We start from the raw sequence: 23,286 nt of genomic DNA, 5'->3' as shown, positions 1-23,286 counted from the left end.
TTAAATTCTCTACAGTAAAGATGAGTATCTCATAGATTGCTTTGATTTAGGAAGAACTGGAACTTTCTTCTAATTGTCAGAGCATTTTTTCCTACTGTAATTATTAGGGTCACATTTTTAATCGAGCCGAGTATTCTGTGTAGTTCCATATAGTTCCTTCTAAATGAATTCAGGTGAATAATATATAATAACACTGATCATATTGCATTCTGATAGTAGTAGAGGCTGCTGTGTCATTCTTCTTCCAAGAGCATAGGAAACCAATTATTGATTAATTTTTTACTGGTGTCCCCCCTCCCCCCGGCAGCACACTTCGTACATTATCTCTTTGTTATGATATGGAACATAATCGCTTTTGTCATGACGTCTGCCTGGGATGGGTTTATTTCTTGGCACTTTGTCCTTTGACATTTATCTTTGCACGGTTTTGTTTTGCGTCCGATTTACAGTGCTTGTTGTTTTGCCGATTGCCTGACCGTCTTCCAACAGAAAGGTATTCGGTGGCCTCCATTTCAAAATTCTTTGGCTGTCTGAATCGTAGCGTGCACACGTTGATCTAAAGCTAGTTGCCCTTTGAGTTCTGTCTTCTTCTGCTCTGTGTAGAAAGGGCAAAGAAAGCAGCAGCAACAATCGCAGCACATGGAATGTTCTGGAAAACAGCCCGATGTAGGTTTTGTGGCTGTGCTTCATGACATTTTGTGTCTGAACTTCCTCACTGTATATTTATTATTTACAATTTGTCCAATTGAATTCAAAGCATGGCTATACTGCCATGAAAAACAAACAAACAGTGCAATGGATACAAGAGTAAGAAGTGCACACATACTCCTCGTAATATTCTATTTGCCATATAGATATTTCACAATGCATTGGTTAATTTTTAAGTGGCTGACAAATCAGAAGACAGATTCTGTTTAAAGCAGTTAACACACAGTAATCCAACAAGACTTTGTGTGGACGAGATACATACCCATCATTGTGTCAACAAATCTTTAGTTTTCTGAAGATCTACATATTTAGAGACTGAACCTTCATCATAATGCCAGCTTTAGGTCAAAGTACTTGTCTAAAACATTCAGTATAGAAACAAATGCGGAAGTCTCAATTTAAGAGATATGCACTTAAGATTCTTGATTTAACACTTAGTCCCCTAACAGTGCATTCCCAAGGAGAGTCACTCCAGTCCAAACCCATTCATTTCATTGGGCTTATATTGTGATAAGGAAGAGGAGGAATTGGGGTTACAGGCAAGTGGTCAGAGCAGTATTTCAGCACACTGAAGCACCAATACCACAGAAGTGATCCGAACCAGTACCTTATCATGGCACTGTCCTTTTAAAGTGCCACAGTAGAGCAATAGGCACCTCAGAGAGTGGGGGAAAGGGAGCAAGAAGCAAGCAGAGGCAAGGAGTGAGGGGCAGGGCCGGATCTTGAGGGGATTTGGTGGGGCAAGCACCCAGGGCGCAAGGAGGGGGCACCAGCGTGGGCATTGAGAAGAGGCATGTCACCACTGCCGCCCCGTGGCGTGGGCATAGCTGCCCGCCTGCGGCCCAGCTGGTGCGTGCACCACCACCCAGCATGTAGCCACCCGCTCTTCCTTGTCACCCACTGTGCACAAGGCCAGGTGGCGGGTGAGCATGTGGCAGCATTGTGGCAACCGCCCCTGAGGCCACCAGCACTTGGCTCCAGTATGTGCCCGCGCAGGACACCCACTCCCTCCCCCTTGCCCCGGGTGCTCCTTCCCCCAGCTCTGGGTGGGTGGAGGGGAAAGCATTACCAATTCTTTTCTGGATTGGGGGACCATAGAGGATGGCTTCTTTAGGCTTGGAGGTCTGAGGGAGAATGGTTCGCAGAGAATGGCCAATAAAGGCAAGAGGATGATCTAAAAGCAATAAATCAAAAGAGAGGCAAGCACTGCGGTGAGGATTAGTCTGACCAGCATGTCAGAACCCAGGGCATATGGACTGGAGGCAAGCAAGAGAGTAGGCACACATGCCAATTGGCATGGGAAAGGGATCTCGGTTATGGGAATTAATCACAACAGAAAATAAAAGTTGACTTTGCAGCCTTGGCAGGAGGAAGGGGAAGGTCTTGGAAAGTCTGAATGGGTGCCTTTCATTGGCGTAAGGGGCGATGCAAGGCAGATTGGAGTCTGACTACTCCTCTAATCAGAGGAGAGGGGGAGGGACTAGAGAGCCAGCGTGGTGTAGTGGTTAAGAGCGGTGGTTTGGAGCAGTGAACTCTGATCTGGAGAACCGGGTTTGATTCCCCCACTCCTCCACATGAGTGGTGGACGCTAATCTGGTATACCAGGTTGGTTTCCCCACACCTACACACGGAGCTGACATAGGGTTGCCAAACTCCATTTGGCGCCTGTAGAGTTCCTAGAATTACAGCTGATCTCCAGACTAAAGTAGGGTTCCCAACTTCCAGGTGATGGCTGGAGATCTCCTGCTATTACAACTGATCTCCAGAGATCAGTTCATCTGGAGAAAATGGCCGCTTTGGAAGGTGGATTCTATGGCATTATACTCCACTGAAGTCCCTCCCCAAACCCTGCTCTCCTCAGGCTCTGCCCCCTAAATCTCCAGGCATTTCCACACCCGGAGCTGGCAATCCTAGGCTACAGAGACCTGTTCCCCTGGAGAAAATGGCTGCTTTGGAGGGTGGGCTGTATGGCATCACATTCCTGCTGAGCTCCCTCCCATCCCCCAATTCCACCCTCCCCAAGCTCCACGCCCAAATCTCCAGGAATTCCCCAACCTGGAATTGGCAATCCTACCTGCATGCTGCTCCCCAAATTTATTTTTTTATCAAAATCCAAATATGTAATGATAGAGGTTTTCTTTAGAGATCAACTTAGGACATAACCAATTGTTTTAATTTTTGTTTTTGACAAGCTCTTCTTTCCTCTCGGGCCCTGATTAATATCTCTGAAATCCAAAGATATTATTTTTCTTTTAATCCAAAAATAATAGGAAGATTAAGATGAAAATGTCTTGGAATCAGCTGAGCCCTAACACGCAGTTATGACTCACGGAATGGGTTATGGCTGCAACACATGATTCGTTCTTTCCATTATGGTTGCGTAACTTTTTAACTCAGTGCCCGCTAAAGGAGCTAATGAAATGCAATCTGTGGGATCAGGCGTGTGTCAAAATATGAGCCAGGCGCTTATTAGTAAATATTCAACTGAAATAAAAAGCAATACTTTATCTGGTGAGCAAGTGTATAAAGAGCGGAGACCTAAGGTGGCTCATTAATCTGCTTAAACAAGAAAGCTATTTCTCTGGTACATTTTAATGCCACGCTTCCTCCAAGGAGCACGGGGTGGCATGCGTGGTTCTCCTCTCTCCATTTCTGAAGGAGGGAGAAAAAGAACTAAAGCCATATATCTGCAAGACAGAGGGGAGAGTAATAAAGCAGGCGCTTTTTTAGAATAGAGAATGAAAAATCATCTCGGCCTGGCTGACTAACAAGAAGTCTATTTTTTCCCCTGTTTTATGTAGAGCTGAACAAATCCAGAAAATGTAGTGTAACAAATTCTTGCCTGTGACTGCAAGGGTGAAACAAGCTAGACTTCAGTGTGTGCTCTGAACTTAAATCTCAGTATTAAGCCAATTACCATCTTCTACTGGAAAATTCAGTGCATGGTTCTTCTCGGTATATGTACACTGACTAGCCTACATGACTCAACAAATGTCATAGAAGTATCAAAACGTGGAGATTTGCCTCTCCTCTCCTCCATGTTCTTGTCTGTGACAAACATGACCCCTGATTCACTGTACAGCCTGTGTTGTACCTGCCAATCAGTGTGGGCAAAGTTGAAACGGATTAAATTGCACTTCTCTGTGGAACTCCCTGCCCCAGGATGTGGTGATGGCTGCCAACTTGGAAGGCTTTAAGAGGACATGTTCACGGAGGACATGTTCATGGAGGAGAGGGCTATTCATGGCTGCTAGTCAAAATGAATGCTAGTCATGATGCATATCTATTATCTCCAGGATCAGAGGAGCATGCCTATTATATTATGTGTTGTGGAACACAAGCAGGATGCTGCTGCAGTCATCTTGTTTGTGGGCTTCCTGGAGGCACCTGGTTGGCCACTGTGTGAACAGACTGCTGGACTTGATGGGCCTGGGTCTGATCCAGCATGGCCTTTCTTATATTCTTACATTCACCTTCACATCACAGAAGATGACTTTGATGATAAGACAAGGAGGATTTAGATATTTGATAGCTAGCTAACGGTAAGTAGAATATTCAGGTCTGCCAGCAAACATTTTGGTCACCTTTGGTCTCAGTATTTCTAAAAACATTTCTCAAAAATATCCCCTCCCCCAACTCACAGCTGTCTCAAGTCCCTTTCACAGGCTCAAAGTACATACAGTGAATGCACACGGAGGGAGAACAGCAGCATAATAGTTACACACTACAAAAATGAAGATAGCTGAATAGAGCACTGGCAGTACAACTGGAGCACAGAAGTGTACGTTCATAGGGTTCTCTCCATGTGCATGGTGTTGAACAGAGCACCAGCCTGGTGTAGTAGTTAAGAGTGGTGGTTTGGAGCAGTGGAGTCTGATCTGGAGAACTGGGTTTGATTCCCCACTCCTCCACATGAGTGGCGGAGGTTAATCTGTTGAACTGGATTTGTTTCCCCACTTGTACACATGAAGGCAGCAGGGGGACCTTGGGCTAGTCACAGCTCTCTCAGCCTTCCTCTCCCCACAATATAAAAACCTATTTAAAAAAGCATATAAAAACCAACTCTTTTTTTTCATCATCGCTGAAAAAGCGGGTTTCTGATGTTGTGAAGAGAGCCCTACCCATGTAAACCCATACAAGAGTAGGCTGTATATATATCTTATAATGAATGCATGTAGATTGGGGGCAGAGCTTATTACCACAATTCCACTCCTCTCTCAAATAAATATTCATTGAGTTGCCGCAGAACCTGTGCAAAGTTCTACCGTTTACGAGACATTCATACAATGCCATATTGCTCTCTCTTCCTTATGCGGTGCATAACTAGTGCATAAATAATGTTGAATATAGATATGGTTTGCAACAGGAGATGTTCTGGGGGTCCTGAGAGGCAAGATAGGGCCTAGCCAGAGAGGCAAGGGAGAGGAATGTTTTACCTGTTTGTCTCCTCCCCAAGTGGCACATGTCTGTTAGCTGAGGGGCACCTGTTGCAAGGTGGACAGTAGGTAGGGCTGCCAAAACCCTGAGTGGGGGTGGGAATCCCGACCTCCAGCTTCCATCGCCCACTGCCCCTTGGAGAAAAAAAGACACTAGCATCATGTGCGGCATTGCTTCACTGGTAAAAACCCCAAAGTGACATAGGGTAGCTCTAGGTTTTCCCATAGAGTTTCTGGTGATTCCTAGAGCTTCCCATCATCACATCCAATATTTACTGGAAGTGATGTCATCACATGCATGCTACCCACCCCAGCCCTCCCAATTCTAAGAGTCGGGAATCCCAGTAGGGTATCTGTATTAGTCTGTTACAACAATAATGAAACGAAGATCTTGTACTTCAAAGCCTATGTTGACCACTTGAATGCCTGAGTAACTGAGAAGTTACTGTTTAAACCCTGTGTGCTATCTATAGGTTTCAGCATAACTCAGCAGTTTAATGTTATAATCTCCCTTTAATCTCCCTAAGTTGATTGGGGAGAACAGGTGAAGTTGCATCATTCCTTCACAGTGTTATTTTCCAAGCATAAATAAGTGTATGTACAGTAACTGTGGGACGTGAGAACCCATTCACACCATCCTCTGCGCTTGTGATAGAGCTGCTTTCCCTTCGTACAGGCCCATGTTTTCATGGTGTGTATGTGAATGCCTGAAGCATGTGTCCACCCAGCTGATGATTGGTTGGGAGACTGAAAAACAATTGCATTATTATTGGCCATTAGGATTGGATTCCCTTTCAGCCAGGATTCAGCCAGGATCGAACGCACGTTTGGCGAAAACGCATGCGTTCGATCCTGGCTGAAACAGGGAATAAAGGAGGCTAAAGCGACCATGCGTTTTCGACCAATGTGCGCTCTCTCTCTCTCTCTCTCTCTCTCTCTCTCTCTCTCTCTCTCTCTCTCTCTCTCTCTCTCTCATTTTAGATTAATTGCTGAATATATCAGTTCAACATTTATTGCAATCAAAAGATCAGTCAGCATCAGTTTAACAGCACAAATGACACACAAATTTAAAATTAATATGAAGAAAATAAAATATCTTTATTGTGCTGTAATTAATTATACATGATATAATTATATCTATGACAACATTTGGAATATCTGCTTCCTTATGGACAAGATCTCAGCACAGAATGTGACCACTTTAGAAGCGGTCTCGTTGGAGTGGTCTGCAAGGAGGGGATATGTGTAGAATTTTCCAGGTCTTCCTTGAAGAATACATAAAAATTGTAGCACAACAGAAGATTCACAGATCCATTCTGTCTTAATTCCCATGGGAGATGGGTATTTACTCAGCTTCTTTCTTCCCACAATCACTCTCCGGGTATGTCACCATGCGGACATAAATACTGAGAGTGGTAATTATGTGGACTTTCATTACCATGGAACTTGCTAACCAAGTGTATCCATGCAGTGCCCATATATAATAATGTTTTCTCCATGCAACAGAGCACTTGGGAACTACTGGAAGGGATTTCATGGGTCAGAAAAGTGGCCAGGAAAATGAATTTGGGAACTAGACCTCAGTCTCAGAAAACCAGATTCATTTATGTAAGAATGATCCTAAAGTGATAAAAATATATTTTTATTAATTTTCCAAACAGAAAACCACCACCCAAACAAACAGCAATAACAACAAAACTTTTTAAAAACAAACATAGAAACAATACGACCAAAAGAAGAAGAAGTTGAATCTGGTTATTGACAGAGGGCTTAGTATTTAACACATTTCCCAGTTTATCTTAGAATAAAAGATAAGAAAGGAATTCATTAATGGCATTGGGGATTTTTAGGTTTACCTTTGACTACTGTAAGTTGGTGTGTCAATTTTTCTGCCTTAGCTGTTTGCCACAGTTCGGAATACCAAGAATGTCATGTTAAAAGTTCTGCAGTTTTCTAACCTTTTGCTATTACCCTACAGGCTGCCATCAACATAAACACCATTAATCCCTTGGATGCCACTTTTCCATTCTGTTCTCCCCAGTCTATTAACAAAGCCCATGCTGGAATGTCGTGGATGGTTTGATTCGTAATATTTGTTATTTCTATCAATATTTTCCCCCAAAACTGTGACACTACAGGGCATGACCACCACATGGGGATATATTCGCCTTGCTGGTTGAAATTTCTCCAACATTTTTTTAGAAGCGTGGAAGGAGAAGCTGTCTGAATACGCAGTTATGACCAAAATAACCAACTTAGTGAATAAAGATCAATACTATGAACTGTTTTTGAAAAATGGAAACTTGTTATTATCAATTTGTAAAGGTTTAACGATAGAAGAGTGCTGGTGTTAGAAGGTTAGAACTGCTTTCACAAATCATATTTTTGTCTTGAGAAAAACGACCTGTGCAGGCCAGGCAGTAAGAAATGAATTTTTTTTTCCATAATTTAGTTTAACATATTTTAAACATAGTTTAATAGAGTGCAGTAGAACAACTGATGTTAGAAGGCTAGAATTGACAAAATCTTGATATTTCTATAAACTATACTTCTGTGTTGCATAAACTGTCCTGACCTATGTAGGCCATGCAGCCATGTAATGTCTATGCATATAAGTAATTTTTTCTTTTTTCCCTTTATCTGAATTGTTCTATTTTTCGAATGTCCCCCTGCTGTATTTTCCCTACCCCTTTGCTCCATTTTAAAAATAAAACATTATAAAAAAAATTCTCCAACATTTTGTATTATTTGTATTACTTATTTTTGCAACGATGCCCCAGAGTAATATACCATTGGTGTAGTCATTTCAAAGAATTCTCCCTAAAGACTGCTGATATAGTTTTTCTTGTTTGAGTCATCCATGATTTATTCCATATATTTTGTTCTATTTTTATCCCAATATCATCTTCCTATATTGTTTTAAATCTGTTTGATATACTTGTGTCTATTTAAATTAAATGGGAATATATTTTGGAAATTCATCCTTTTGCACTGTTCATATGTTCCATTAAGATCTGTTCAAATTTCATCATCTTTCTGGTCATACTTTGCCTTACTGTAGGATTCATAATTAGGTAGTGTAATTGATGAAAGAGAATCCAATTTGTTAACACTCCTTGCAGCTTTTCTTTTAATTGTACTACAGTAAGGTGAGTTCCATTTTTATACAAGTCTCTCATTCTGTAAATCCCCTTTTCTTTCCATTTAACATAAATTGGGATGTAGCATAAATGGAAGCAGCAGAGATATTTCTGGAATTAATTTATTTTTCCATTTATTCCAAATTTTAATGTAGTGTATAGGAAAGGGTTCTCACTTCTCAGCCCATTTTTTATCTCTTACTTTTCCCCCTCCAAAGACAATTTTTTCAATTAATTCTAGATATTTTCCAGTTGCTTCCATGCCTGCGCATGGCTTATCAGAGGCTTCCTACAGATATGATACCAGTGTTCTCAACTGGTTTGCCTCATAATATTTACTTATACTAGGTTCTCTCCATCCCCCTTTACCCAATCTCTTTTGTCTCAAAGTCTTTGTAAGTCATGCTCTTTTGCCTTGATAAATAAAACGAGTTAATTTTTTTTTGCCACTTTGCCAAGTCTTTAGGTTCAATTTCTGTGGGGAGTGGTTGAAGGAAATAGTTTACTTTTGGCAGTGCTACCATTTTTATAGTGGTGGTTTGGTCCATGATTGTCAGATATATCTGGGACCATCTTTTAACATCTTTTTTTTAAAAAAAAAATTTGCTGGATCACTGGATGAAAATTTAACTGCTGAAGTTGATTTAAGTTCTTTGGAATAATTTCTCCCAGGTATTTAAATGGCTTATGGAATGTTGGGATACCTGTGTCATTTTTTATTTCATGTTGTATTTTAGGTTTAATGTTTATATATAGCATTCCAGATTTTTTATAATTAATACCTAATCCTGCTACTTCTCCATACTCATAGATCTCTCTCATTAATTCCGGTAAAACATCTTTAGGATTTACAATTAATATCACCACATCAACAGCAAACATTGATCTTGTGTATTTTACCATTTACTCCTAGACCTCTAATATTATTATTAGACTTTATGGCAATTGCCAAAGGTTCTAATGAGAGGACAAAGAGCAGGGGTGATGAAGGACATCCCTGCTTGGTTCCTCTAACCAGGGGGAGACTTCCAGAATCCAAATCCATTGACTTGCACTCTAGCTTTTGATTTTTGATAGGCGGACTGTATTGCATTCATAAAGTATCGCCCAATGTCTAATTTTCTCAGGAGCCCACAAATAATGTAAAGAACTTTAATGGCATACATTTCCTCAGATCACATTTCCTGTTCATGTAGATGACCTTTGGTCAGAAGCCAGTGGGTGAAATATAGCCCCTTTCTAAGTGTGCTTAGATAGCAGATTAATAGTTTAAGAGGCAATGCTACATTTTCCCTTGTTATCTCTCACTGTGAAGGATACTGCACAGGTCCTGCCTGTTTTGTGTGGGTTAAAAGATGAGCAGGGCAAAGACCATGAAAGATGGACAAATTCACAGTGCCGAGTTTAATCTACAGTGCTGTATGTTAGGAACCTGGTTACCATAGAGATTTGGTGCATCAATGCGTAGAGATTAGTCTCTCAAACAAGGTTCAGCTGTGCAGCCCATATTACATATGGGAGCCAATACAGCCCAGCTATCTAGCTAGAGTTTCGATTCAAATTCTTGCCTGAGCAATAAAGTTATGAAGCATCACTAGACAAGTAACCCCCTCTTTGTCATGCTTTCTCCATTTGTAAAATACAAACAGAAACAACATACAGTTTTTTGTGTGTACGTTAGTGATAAGGATTGTAAAGCAATTTGTATGGGTATAACTACAATAGAAACTGTTGTTACAGATTATGGGTGTTACCTAGGGTTGCCAGCCTCCAGGTACTAGCTGGAAATCTGCTATTACAACTGATCTCCAGCCGACAGAGATCGGTTCACCAGGAGGAAATGGCCGCTTTGGCAATTGGACTCTATGGCATTGAAGTCACTCCCCTCCCCAAACCCTGCCCTCCTCAGGCTCTGCCCCCAAAACCTCCCGCCGGTGGCGAAGAGGGACCTGGCAACCCTAGTGTTACCAGATTTTGTGCCCTTCTCATTTCAGTTTGAAAATTCCAGGTTTCAACATGAGTTCTCCCAGCTCAGGATGAAATGGCAGTTGTCTTCCCTCCCCCACCCCGATCCTACTAATGAAATTCAACAGAAATAGTTCCATTAAAAGTTATACCTATTCTGTGCACCAGAGGGGTAACGATGGCATAAAATGGGACGGAGCATAAACAGTGCGATCCTAAACGCGTCAAAGCCAGCTTTACTCAGGCTTGCGCTAAAAATAGGCAAAAAAGGCCATAAAAAGACACAAACCGGGAACAGAAAGGAGAAAAACCTAAAGGCTCAAAATGACAACATACAAAAACAGCAAGAAATTAAAGGTGACATATTGATACATTCCTATTAAACATAAACATGCCAGATTAATTAAACAGGAATGATCTTTTATAAAACAGCAGAATCCAGTTGAAATATAAACATTGCAGTTTCCATTGCTATAACTATGTTGAATAAACAGAAGATATCTGAAAAGAAACCAGAGGCTTCAGCTTTCATCCCCTCAACATATTTATTTTGTTAGTAGCAATAACATGCAAATTTAATTCAGACATTCACTACAGGTTGCAGTTGCAGGTTCCTTCATGTAATCCCTCCTTTCCTGTGTTCTACATGTGAATTAGTGGTTCTTGGGTCTGCTGAAACCCAGAACAAACTATGATTCAGTTGTCTTGCAAACCAGTATTGCAAACGGGGAGAGGAGCTACACATCATTGGATATTGTGCTATTCTAATAATCCAAGTCCTAGATTTTCCTATGCAGACAGAAAAATTATTGCACTGTCATTGAATAGATCAATTGATTGCCATAGCACAGTACCCACCAACATGGGTATTCTTCAGGAATAGTAAATCAGGGCTTGGAATTGAGGTCCCCAAGGAAGGCATTGACTATAGTTTGTCATGTGCTGGAAATCTGGAATTGGCATGCAGTGCAGTAGAGGAGAAAGGATCACATGAATAAGGCTGAGCTTCCGCTGAGCTACCTAAGTAATGTAGTTTCAGAATTCAGCGGTACAACTGAACCATGCCTTCCTGTTAAAAAAACATACACTCCCCATGTCCTTTGTTATTTTTGCCATACTTATGCAGTGATGTTAATCACAGCTGGAGTAAGGGCAGATTCAGACATGCGTGTTTGTCACTTGATTGCTGAAACCTCATTGCATGAACGGAGCAGGCATTGCAGAGAGGACGAGTTATTGCCAGATTGCATTAAAGACCTTTACAGTAGGGCTGCTGGGGGAAAAAATCGGTAAAATTCAGATTCGGCTAAATTTGGCCCGTTTTTATTCGGGAAATGCCAAAGTCCAAACTCCCCCTATTCGGATTCGTGGAATTCGGCTTGAAATTTGGCATTCCCAAATAAATTTGGCCAAATAATGCCATTTAAAGCACATTTGCGGCTTTCCGCAGCTCCGGGGGGAATTTTTGGAGGTAGAGGTCCCAAACCTTTAGGGTAGCTTGGAGGGACCCTACTTGCAAGAACCCCCAAGTTTGATGCAGATTGGGCCAGGGGGTCCCGAGTTATGGGGTCTGGAAGGAATTCCCCCATCCGCCCTTTGGATTGAATAGGAGCCGGCAATCCTTAATGTGCATCTAGAGAATGGCAAATCCAAGGCAAAACCTCCCATTGTTTCTGGGGCAGCCAGAGAGAGACTCACTGACCCACACTGACCTCCAGGTGAAGGTGGCAACCAGTGAAATAGCAACAATCACACTGGCAAAGAGGAGATCAAGCAGTCCCCCCACCAGGACAGGCCACTCCCCCCCTTTGGCTCCCCCCTCCACACAGTAGAAGCCAATCCATGGCTTCTAAGAACCGATGTAACTACGCCGAAAGTGCATCCCGCTCAAAGCATAAGTAAACAGCGTAACTAGCATGGGTAACGTATCTTTTCATTTCAACACAGCCAAAGTGCATCTTATAAGGCTACTAGCGTAAGTGTGACCTGCGGAAATTGTGTATCTTCAGGATTGATAGATTTCATGCTGCTGGATTCAAATCTTCCACAGCAACAATCACACTATCAAAGAGGAGATCAGCCCCCCCCCCAGAACAGGTAACTCCCCCAAATCACACTTGCAAAGAGGCAATCAAGCCCCCCCCCCCAGCAGAACAGCCTTCCCCCCACCAACCAGAAGACGCAAATTCCAAACGAAGGAGAAGAACAGGCCATCCAGAGAGAGACTCACTAACATGGGATGTACTAAAACGAATGACAGGCTAGCCCATTGGAAACAACAGGAGCGGCTGCACAGCCCATTGGAAACAATAGGAGCCAGCCAGAGAGAGACTCACTGACCCACAGTTAACTCCACACAACCGGTGAAAACAGCAGAAAGCACAGTCCCACAAAGAGGCAATCAAGCCCACCCCAAGCAGAACAGGTAAACCCACCCCCCTTTGGCTTCCCCCCTCACACACACACACAGAATCTGCTTCCCCCCCACACACACACACAAACAAGAAAAAAGTTATAGAGGAAAGCCCCAAAATGGGTCAAACTGTGGATGTCTTCTATTCCAGCAGAAGCAGGGGTCAGGAGGAGTAATCCATACTGATTCCAGCAAGCAGCAGCAGGTCAGCTCAGCTCAGGATCTCTCACGATCAGCACAGGAGCAGCAGCAATGGAAGGAATACAGACTCACACACAGAGACTCTCTGGCCATTTATGCACGGGAGGTTTTGCCTTGGATTTGCTTCTTTCTAGATGCACATTTTCCCCGTCCAGATTCTCAAAACTCTGCATCACGGCTTATTGTTGAGTTTTGAGAATTTGGATGGGGAAAATGTGCATCTAGAGAGCGGCAAATCCAAAGCAAAACCTCCCATGCATAAATGGCCTCTCCCCCCCCCCAGGTCGCATCCACATGCACCCCCCTCACACACGCACACAGACACACTCTTTCTCCCCCCACCCGGGCCGCGCAGCAACCTGGGACCATCCACACTCACCCCCCCCCCCGCATGGGGATCTCTCTCTCTCACACACAGATCCTCTCTCTTTCTCTCCCCGGGCTGCGCAGCAGGCCGGGCTCACGCACTCATCCGCGACTGATTGGCCAGAAGAAGACCCAGCTTGGCCACCTATTGGCCATGGGAGAATGCAGATTTGGGGTCGCCGAATTTGTACGAATTTATTCGGCGTCCACCCAAACTCGCCGAGTTTGGCTTGTCATTTTCCCACCTTTTTTTGACTTCGATTCTATCCGAACTAGAAACCGCTGAAGCGGGGGAAAGTCGACTGTTTTTCAGTTCGGATGGAACCGAATCGACAGCCCTACTTTACTGTGCCATCTTATGCAGAGTCCCATCAGTCTAAACTCACTGAAGTCAATGGATTTAGTCTGGAACAAGTGGGGACCCAGCGTGGTGTAGTGTTTAAGAGCGGTGGTTTGGAGCGGTGGAGTCTGATCCGGAGAACCGGGTTTGATTCCCCACTCCTCCACATGAGCGGCGGAGGCTAATCTTGTGAACTAGATTTGTTTCTCCGCTCCTATGCACGAAGCCAGCTGGGCTTCTCTCTCAGCACCACCTACCTCACAGGGTGTCTGTTGTGGGGAGGGGAAGGGAAGGTGATTGTAAGCCGGTTTGATTCTGTCTTATGTGGTAGAGAAAGTCGGCATATAAAAACCAACTCTTCTTCTTCTTTCTCCCTACTGCTACCCCTTTCTTACTGTCTTTTCCATGCCTGTCACTTTCTCTCTGCCCCCCATAACCCTCCAGCCTCCCACCTGCTTCCTCTCCCCCTGGTGGTGGCAGCAGCTCTCTCAGAATCACATTGGATTTCCCAACTGCAGAGACCAGTTCCCCTTAGGGTTGCTACCTCCAGGTTGGGGAATTCTTGGAGATTTGGAGTGGAGCCTTGGGAGGGTGCGGTTTGGGGAGGGAGCGACCTCAGCCGGGTATAATGTCATAGAGTCCACCCTCCAAAACAGTCATTTTCTCTGGGGGAACTGATCTCTCTCATCTGGAGATCAGTTGTAATTCTAGTTGATCTCCAGCCCTCACCTGGACGTTGGCAACCCTAGTTCTCGTGAAGGAAATGACTGCTTTGGAGGGTGGAGTCTATGGCATTATACCATTTTGAGGTCCCTCCCCTCCCAAATCTCCAGGTATTTCCTAACCTGGAATTGGCAACCCTATCTTCTTCCCATGCAACAGTAAACTGATATTTATCTGCCACTATGTCTTAAGCTTTCTGTCTCCCCCACAGCCTCTACCTTGGAAAACTACAGTCTTTCTCCACAGTGGGAACCAAACCAGCTTATTTATTATTTCCATTTGTTACCCCGCTCTTCCCGGCCACAACAACCCTGCGAGATAGGTTAGGCTGAAAGTATGTGACTGACCAAAACCAACCAGTGAGCTTCCACTGCAAGATGGGGGTTTGAAACTGGGTCTCCCAGACCGTGCTCAGAAGCTCTAGCTGTTACACCACACTGGCTTTTATAGGGTGGCTGCTGTTGAACAGAAGCAAGCAGCCAGGCCTAGCTGAGTCATACAAGTCGGGTGGTGACTTGATATCAAGTCACCTAGAGGCTGCTGCCAGGACTAGGGTTGCCAGACTCCAAATGGGACCTGGAGATCCCCCGGAATTATAACTGAACTCCAGACAACAGAGATCTGCCCCCCCTGGAGAAAATGACTGCTTTGGAGAGTTGACACTATGGAATTATACCCTGCTGAGGCCTCTTCCCTCCCCAACCCTGCTTTCCTCAGACTCAACCACAAAATCTCCAGGAATTTCCCAACCTTGAGCTGGCAAGTCTAGTAAGGCCTGGCCCCAATGAATCCTCCCTCAAAGGCCAAAATAGGCCTGGAAAGGGCTCTGTCCCCTCCCCCTGCCTTTTACTGACAGAAATGGAAGCCTGGAATCTGTGGACACCTAGCAACAGCCACTGAGGGAATCTGTTGCTTAAAGCTACAGGCATTCCTTTTATCATTTTTGGATTTTTTCAGCTTCTCAATCTTTATTTTTATTCATTTTTTAGATGTCATGTTTTTCTGCAAACCTGGGGCTCTTTTCAGGATTGTGGAAAGATCTGTCTTGCCCATTCACAGCTCCAATCACCAGATTTAAGTATCCAAAGATATGGCTGACTTCGCTGTTAGAATATACAATAGCTCTGCATAGGATTGAACTGTTAGTCATAAATCTTCAGTCATCATGCACATATGTATCAACCTAAGTTCTATTGATTTTGTGGCTTGGGACTTGTGTATAAAGAGATTACATATCAGCGCAGCAGGAAATAGTTTCTGTATGACCTTCCTGAGGAAGGCTCACTTCTAATGGGGTTGGCTCAGGAGGTCTTTAACCTTAGGATTGCCATGGCTTTAATAATTCACACAGTTTTCAGCAGAGAATGATAAAGCTTTAATCTCCTTTCTATAAAGGTCACCAAAGGCATTCACTGTAGACGTATTTCAAATTCACTCAGTTTTAAAATTTCTTTGCATCAGCTCCAATTAGATTTTTCATGTATTTTTTTCCCTTTTTTGTACTATTTTAGAAGTTCCCATTTTGCAAGGTAGGGAAAAATGAAACCCATATTCCTGGATATATAAGGGCCAAACTAAATGTTATAGCATTCATGGGTCTGTTCAGTGGTCTGATAACCATTTTAGAAATATATTCAGCCAGTTAAAAATGCCATGAGGCTGCTATGCAGCCAGACCCAAGTGATCTTCTCTCTCCCCCCCCCCCCCCGCTGGTGCCATTTTCAAGTGATGAAACAGCCCCCCATGACTGTTTTGGCACTTGGAACCGCATTGGAAGGGGAAACAAGATTGCCTCTTCCCACCACACAGAGGCTTCATGGCATTTTTAAATGGTTAAATACATTGGACCCATGGGTGCTATAACATCTAGCTTGGCCCTTAGAAACCATCCTGCCAAGTGCATTAGGTGTGGAAGAATAACTCCAGAGCAATGATTCTCAAACTGCCATAATGAGCATCCCAAGGTGATGGGATCTGTACGTGTGGAGGTGGGGGGGAGGAAAGAGCTTCTGATCCTGATTAGGCCTAACTATGAGTAAACCCAATTGATTTCAGAAACGAAAGGAGCAAAGCATGTTAAGAAAAAAAAATACATTTAGACAGCTCATCTAGCCCTGTTGGTGCCAGTCTCTGGTCTAGTGGAAAGATAACAAAAGAGAGGGTGAGGGGTCAGTCAAGCTGTTTCAGAGTAAATGACCCCATAGAAATAAAATAAACCTTGTTTGGCTACAGTCAATCATCTATAATGAATAAGTTGGGAGATGCTGAGAAGACATTCCACATCCTGAGTTAGCACCTCTAGTGAAGGCCCAAATACAATCTGGGTTAGGGAAAGGCCATAGAGGAGATCATATCTTAATGAACTACAAATGGATTAGCAACTTCCTGTTCCTCAGGTCTGGTTAGTTCACGTATGGAACAAGCAGAAGCTCTAGAGCAGGGATCCGCAACATGGTCATGGTGCCTGTCGACACCTTTTCTGGTGCCCACCAAATATTTTTCAAAAGTGGGCAGGGCCAGTTAGGGCTTTGCTCAGCAAAGCTTCTGACTGACTATTGGTAATTTGAAGAAGAGTTGGTTTTTATATGCTGGTTTTCTCTTCCACTTAAGGAAGAATCAAACTGGCTTACAATCACCTTCCCTTCCCCTCCCCACAACAGACACCCTGTGTAGGTGGGGCTGAGGGAGCTCTTAAGAGAGGTGTGACTAGCCCAAGGTCACCCAGCTGGCTTCATGTGGTCGAGCGGGGAAACAAATCCAGTTCATCAGATTAGTGTCCACCACTCATGTGGAGGAGTGGGGAATCAAATCCGGTTCTCCAGATGAGAGTCTACTGCTCCAAACCACCGTTCTTAACCACTACACCATGCTGGCTGTGTAGATTAGCTGTGCATATTTTTTTTAATGTTGCTTTGGCAGCAACTGCCATCACTGCAAAAGGATCTGCACTGTGTTTCTGAAGTTAAGCAGTGTCAATCATTTTGTGGCTGGCTCCGCCTCCTGTGGCAGCTGTTTTGCGGCAGCCGTTTTGTTGCTGCACCTACCATGCCATATCAGAATTCCAGATGTGCCCACAAGCTCAAAAAGGTTGGGGAACCCTGCCCTAGAGCTACTGATATCTTGCAAGGATGATAATGACTTTTCAGTCTTCTTTCTGGACCAGTCCAGGAAAATGTGGAAATATCTGCTGGTGTGGCAATGCTGAAGCTAAACTTGGCTGGACCTGCTCAGTGACTGGGGCTTTGAGTTTTTTTACTGGAAGGGCAGAGTAACAAGATGCAATTCAACAAGGATAAGGATAACTCTACATCTGGGTAACAGAAATGAGGGGCATGCATACTGGACGGGGGATACATGACAAAAAAGCTAATGTGATCTTGGGGCGCATCAATAGGGGCATAACATCCAAATCTCAAGTTCCACTGCACACAGCATTGGCCGGGCCGCACCTGGAGTATTGTGTGAAGTTCTGGAGGCCTCACTTCAAAAAGGATGTGGACAGAATGGAGCGGGTGCAGAGGAGAGTGATGAGGATGATCAAGGGGCCTGGAGACCAAGCCCTGTGAGGAAAGGCTGAGGGACTTGGGGATTTTTAGTCTGGAGAAGAAGAGGTTGAGGGGAGACAAGATCGCTCTCTTTAAGTATTTGAAGGGCTGTCACTTAGAGGAGGGTAGGGAGCTGTTCCTGTTGGCAGCAGTGGATAGGACTCACAATAACAGATTTAAATTTCAGGTGGAAAGGTACCCACTAGATATTAGGATTTTTTTTTTTTACAGTAAGAGTTGTTCCACAGTGGAACCAGCTACCTAGGGAGGTGGTGAGCTCCCCCTCACTGGCAGTCTAAGCAGAGGCTGGACAATCACTTGTCAGGGTTGCTTTAGGCTGATCCTGGGTTGAGCAGGGGATTGGACTAGATGGCCTGTATGGCACCTTCCAACTCTATGATTCTCTGATTCTATGTAGTGTGCTAACTTATTCATCAATGTTGCTCTGCCATTTTCTTCTTGGTTCAGCCTCTTCTTATGTTACCATTGCAGCCTAGATTGCCCTAAGGAACATCATGACCCACTCTTGGCGCTGCCAGGGTGCACCTGTCCTTGAAATAACGGAAACAAATCCTGTGTGATGTGCCTTTATTTAATTTCGATTTATGGTCGAGGGTGGAGGATCTCTCTACTTTTCGAGTTGCTTAGGGTTGTTTTTTTTTAGATAAGATATATAACTAAAATTAGTAAGTATGAAGGAGTTTGTGGAATATTTGGTCACCGGGGAATAATTGCATCGAAGGTTGTGGGAGGTTGCTTCTCAAAATGCACATTTTCTAAAACAGGTAATTGCAAACCTCGGCAACATTGTTAGACCTAAGTAGGTCGTGCTGGGAAGATGATAGGATGATAGGATCTCCCTTCTCTCCCTGCTTCTCTCCTTCCCACATACTGAACATGACTGTGAACTGGGTAGGCTGATATATTTAGCCTCTGCTATTAATCCAGAACATCCATAGGCTTGAAGGAGAATTTTTGTGCTATCCTAAAAAACAACTTCTGCTCTCACTGCACTATGTGTTGTATCTAAAAGGTAAAGGTAGTCCCCTGTGTAGGCACCGGGTCATTACTGACCCATGGGGTCACATCACAATGTTTACTAGGCAGACTATGTTTACGGGGTGGTTTGCCATGGCCTTCCCCAGTCATCTACACTTTACCCCAACAAGCTGGGTACTCATTTTACCCACATCGGAAGGATGGAAGGCTGAGTCAACCTTGGGCCGGACACCTGAAACCGACTTCCGTTGGGATTGAACTCGGGTTGTGAGCAGAGCTTTGACAGCAGTACTGCAGCTTACCACTCTGTGCCATGGTGCTCTCTGTGTTATATCCACTCTACATCATATTGTTCCAAAAGGAAGTGAAGGATGTGCAACTATTAGTAATGTGAGACCCTGAAACCATAATGATCCGTAGCACTGCCCAACACAGTCCTAGGAGCCCCAAAGTGCTAGGCAAGCAGAGTTAGCAATGGTTGATCGCTGCCTATGCCTTTCCCCACAAAAAAGCACACACATAGGGAGCTGTTCCATCGCTGATGCCATCTGAAGACCAGGAGCTCCTGGGTCCCAGGCTGATACTGGCAGAGAGCCAGGATATCCTCAGTGGCACTCCTACATTGCAGTGCTGTACAAAGTTATTCCACTCTGAGCATCTTGATTTTAATGGCTTTAGACAAGAGTAACTCTGCATAGGATTACACTGTTAGGCTTCGCTGTTGGATATGTTCATCTTTGAACGCTGTTTTATATTAGGAGCTTTTTAAAACATGGGAGAGAGAGGTAGTTAAGTGGGAGAACACTTGCTTTACTTGCAGAAGGCCCTAGAGTCAATGCCTGGCACCTGCAGTTAAAAGGACCTCAAGCCCTGGAGAGCCACTGTTGGTAAGACTAAGCAGTACTGGGTTGGATGGACCAGCAATCTGACACAGTATAACTGAGGGCCAAATGAGACATGATGCTGCCACCATTTTAAACATTTAAAAATGCGGCCAGGGTCTGCAGCACGGCAGGCAAAGAAGGAGGAGAATGAGATGAAGGAGAAGGAGGAAAAGAAGAAGAAAGAGAAAGAAGAGGTTTTAATACCCCGATTTTCTCTACCTTTTTAAGGAGACTCAAATCAGCTTACAATTGCCTTCCCTTCCTCTCCCCATAACAAACCCCTTGTGAGGTAGGTGAGGCTGAGAGAGTTCGGAGAGAACTTTGACTGGCCCAAGGTCACCCAGCAGGCTTCATGGGTAGGAGTGGGGAAACCAACTCAGTTCACCAGATTAGAGTCCGCCGCTCTTAACCTCTTTCACCATGCTGAGGCAGTCTTGTCCCTCCCCTGGGTGGGACCTGGGTTCCAGGTCTTTGGCCTCAAGCCTGCCTGAACATGGTCCCTGCAACTTAGATGCTAACATGTCAAAGAGCTCGCTTGTTTTCCCTGTGGGTTGTAAATGACCCTCTGTATCTAGTGTAGCTTCCCTTTCCCATATTCTGCTGGTTGGTGGGATTCCAACTCAGTCTTCCGTTTCCGTCACTGTCACAGAATATCTTGCCCATCTGCTTGTCATCCGCAACCTTGCGGCAGTTTAAAATTTTAGGATAGCGGCAGCGTCCTCTTGGCTGCAGGGACACCGTCACGTCCAGTCTGGCCCCCAGCTTCGCTCAATCGGATATTGTATTCAAAGCTAACAAACCTTTTTTCCTCCGATGGTCTGACGAGACCATTAAAACACTCCCTGATTATTCCATGTGTTTGCACAAAAGCCTTCCAGCAAATGGATTTTGCAATGCCATGAATCAGATTTACTATGGCCATTTATGCGTGGGAGGTTTTGCCTTGGAATTGCCGCTCTCTGGATGCACATTTTCCCCATCCAAATTCTCAAAACTCTGCACGGGGGCTCATTTTTGAGTTCTGAGAATTCGGGTGGGGAAAATGTGTGTCTAGAGAGCTGCAAATCCAAGGCAAAACCTCCTGTGCATAAATGGCCTAAGTATTTTAATTAATGGAGCTGTCATGGCATAGTTCACTTGTAAAGACCAGTTCTGTACCATGCACTGCAGCTTATTTGGCTTTGGGGTCAGGCCCACTGACATGGACTGTGTTTGACTGCACAGTAACAAAAACTACTTTTACTTTTGTTAGTTTCTAGCACTGCCATTTCTCTCAGCATCTTCAGCTTCACTACAACACAGGAGAAGAAGCGTCTTGTGTTCAAGCCCCCCACGGGAATAGCTTTGTGGAACCAGGCCTTTGTCAGATAGCAGTGCTAGAGGGAGAAGATTTTAAAAGGAAAGGTCTCGGCACGACCTTTCTGCCCTTATTTTTTTCTCGCAGCCCATCGACTGTCTTTTGTGCATGCACCTGGGTCCTTCGTTGCCTGACGTCTTGCTAGCTAGATATGTGGCAGAAACAGAGCAGACTGCTAGCAAGAAAAGGCATAATTTTGTGGCCAGCTTCCTCACCCGAAGTCTTAATACATGGGCAATTACAGCTAGATCTGAACCAACACTTGTTACAAGCGCAATTTGTTCATTTGCTCGCTTCATTTATACCCTGCCTTTCTCCCTGTTGGGGGACCCAAAGCAGATTACATTGTTCTCCTCTCCTCCATTTTACCCTAACAACCCTGTGAGCTAGGATAGCCTGAGAGTGTGTGACTGGCCTAAGGTCGCCCATAGGGTTGCCAACCTCCAGGTACTAGCAGGAGATCTCCTGCTATTACAACTGATCTCCAGCTGATAGAGATCAGTTCCCCTGGAGAAAATGGCCGCTTTGGCAATTGGACTCTGTGGCATTGAAGTCCCTCCCCAAACCCTGCCCTCGTCAGGCTCCACCCCCAAAACCTCCTGCCAGTGGCAAAGAGGGACCTGGCTACCCTAGTTACCCAGGAAGCTTCCAAGGCAGCGTGGGGATTTGGACCTTGGTTTCCTAGCCATCGTGGTGTAGTGGTTCAGAGCGGTGGACTCTAATCTGCAGAACCGGGTTTGATTCCCCACTCCTCCACACAAGCGGTGGACTCTAATGTGGTGACCCGGGTTGGTTTCCCCACTCCCTACACATGCAGCCAGCTGGGTGACCTTTGGCTAGTTACAGTTCTCTCTGAACTCTCTCAGCCCCACCTACCTCACAAGGTGCCTGGTGTGGGGAGAGGAAGGGAAGGCGACTGTAAGACAGTTTGATTTTCCTTAAAAGGTAGAGAAAATCAGAATATAAAAACCAACTCTTCTTGTTCTTCTTCTTCTAGATCTTACTCTGACATTACATCACAAGGGGTCTAGGCCTTGCATTTGAATGCAGATTGCACAAATGATTTTAAGATGCCTATTGTCAGTTCCTGGGAAATGCTGGCTTGGCTCCAAAGGGGGAAATGCACAACTGGAAATGCCTTCCGCTCGTGAAGTAGGCTCTTGGATCTCTGCCACTGTAATCATACAGCTTTCTGTTTGTTGAATACCTACAAGTCAGTCACAAATGGGGGTCCTTTATCTCAAATTCTACATACCGTTTTATCTATTCAGTGGCAATTGTCACATTTTCAAGATACGAGTCTGAAGTCTCATTTCTGTGACATTTTACGAAACAGCATATTTCACTGTTCACTGAAAACAGAACTTGCCATGTGTATCTCTAGGTGCATGAAGGGTATTTCCATAGTCATTCTGACTAGGCTTCCCTTTCTCCCTGGCTGCAAGTCCTCCCGTGGTATGCGGGGTTCACCGCAATGCACCCTTACTGTATATGCTGGTTGACTATATGCAGTGGTTAGAGTGTTGGACTAGGAACTGGAAGATCTGGCTTCTAATCCCTATTCTCTCATGAAACTCGCTAGGGTAGTTTATGCATGGGAGTTTTACCTGAGGTTCGTTGCTCGCTGGACCCACACTTTCCTGTGGGGAATCTATGCACCTGCATCCTCCAAGCTCAAATCAAGTCCCCGCCCCTTTAAATGCTGCTTTGTAAAGAGCAATCATAAAGGAGGAGAGGGGGAGAAATCCAAGCCTCGGTTCTAAAAGGCCTTTCTTCTGCTCAGAAAGAGCTCTGATGAAGCAGGAAGCATTGAATCTCCTCCTCTTTACTCCTTTGTAATTGAGCGTATGCTTTCTGTGATAGAACCCATGCTTCTGTGTCCCGGGCTTTGCCTTATGCACGGAGATTTCACCTGGGCTGAGCTCAGGGGAGGGGGAAGAATCGGGTTAACAGAGGAATGGGAAGACCCAGACATTGTGAGGGCTGGCAGCAAGGTAATTTCTAATGGACGGAAAACTCATGCATAACTCCAAAGAACAACCGAGACAGTCCGGGGGCCAACGTGAGTGAAAGTACCCATGCATAAACAACCTAGGTGATCTTGTGTCAGTCATTCTTTTTCAGCCTTATCTACCTCGCTGGTTGTTGTGAGGACCAAATGGGAAGGAAGCGCTCTGTATGCTGCCCGTTGAAGAAGAAGAGGAGGTAA

General features: G+C 44.5%; 1 protein-coding gene across 1 annotated transcript in view; it reads left to right on the top strand.

The window, feature by feature from the left end:
• Positions 1-23,286, top strand: part of STK32C (serine/threonine kinase 32C) — a 224,667-nt gene that overhangs the window by 117,550 nt on the left and 83,831 nt on the right. The window lies entirely within an intron of this gene.

This window comes from Euleptes europaea, chromosome 5, assembly GCF_029931775.1.
Source record: "Euleptes europaea isolate rEulEur1 chromosome 5, rEulEur1.hap1, whole genome shotgun sequence".
In the NCBI taxonomy this organism is placed as follows: domain Eukaryota; kingdom Metazoa; phylum Chordata; class Lepidosauria; order Squamata; family Sphaerodactylidae; genus Euleptes; species Euleptes europaea.
The sequence above is the reverse complement of the archived record's forward strand: the minus strand, read 5'-3'. Positions and strand labels throughout refer to the sequence as shown.